The sequence below is a fragment of the Aplysia californica genome, unplaced genomic scaffold, assembly GCF_000002075.1.
Source record: "Aplysia californica isolate F4 #8 unplaced genomic scaffold, AplCal3.0 scaffold00779, whole genome shotgun sequence".
NCBI classification, from domain to species: Eukaryota; Metazoa; Mollusca; class Gastropoda; order Aplysiida; family Aplysiidae; genus Aplysia; species Aplysia californica.
The window spans coordinates 172,147-173,169 of record NW_004798049.1 but is presented as its reverse complement, the minus strand read 5'-3'; positions in this window follow the sequence as shown (position 1 = coordinate 173,169).

Genomic DNA, 1,023 nt, shown 5'->3' with positions numbered 1-1,023 from the left:
AGAGTAAGCCTAAGGACTTCTCTGTTGACATCCACCCCTTGGCGCTCATATGACCTTATGCAGTTGCGAGCGCCGTAAAACCCCCACTAAAACAAAACAAGACGTACACAGAGATGACAAACAAAACAAGTTGTTTCCTTAAAATTAAAAAATTCTATCAGCTTAGTACCTCTCTCTTGCCCTTTTTAACTCCCAGTGGAGCACAGGCCATCAACAACATTACTCCAGCGAAGCCTGTCCTGAGCATCCTTTTCTATCTGTTTCCATGATGTCCCCGCTTTTTCAATTTCCGCAGCTTAGTACCTAGTTTTGAGGAATTTGGCCCCAAAAAAACCTTTTGAGTTTCACAACATGTCAAGCCATTTTTTTAAACACAATTCTTTGAATATCTTGATAACTTCTTCGATTAATCTTACGATTTTGATAGAGCTGGGAGAGCATTAAAATTTGGTTTCTGACCTCAAGGTCTTTGTTACCTGTTTTCAAAATGTCTTAAATGTGAGACAGAAGTTAGTAGTTCTAAGATAGAGAAGTGCCGGGAGATTAGTATTATTAGTATGAAAAAAAATATAAAAAATTTTAATCCGTTAACCTCGTATTGCGCCATAACCTCTTCACTACTATGTAGTGTGTAAACGTACGTATTCGCTTGTTATATTCAACGTCATTTAACAAATTTCCTCCTTTCTGATTCATGCCGATGTTTAGTATGTTATAGAGAAAGGTATGGTGGTTCTAACGATACCCAAATCGTCTTTGTTACAATTTACAACAGCTTAACTTATTCGCCTATGTGACCTCCCAAACTGGTTCTCCGCCATTTTTGCTGCTGGTTTCTACAGGCAGTTCTAGAATATAACATATATGTATAATATAGACTCTATATCCTACTTGTGCTGTTGCAATAAGATAGATAGATAAATAGATAGATAGATAGATAAATCTTTAGAGTCCAAATCCTGGCACATTGATTTGGTGTTTCACCACACACACATACACACACACACACACACACACACACGC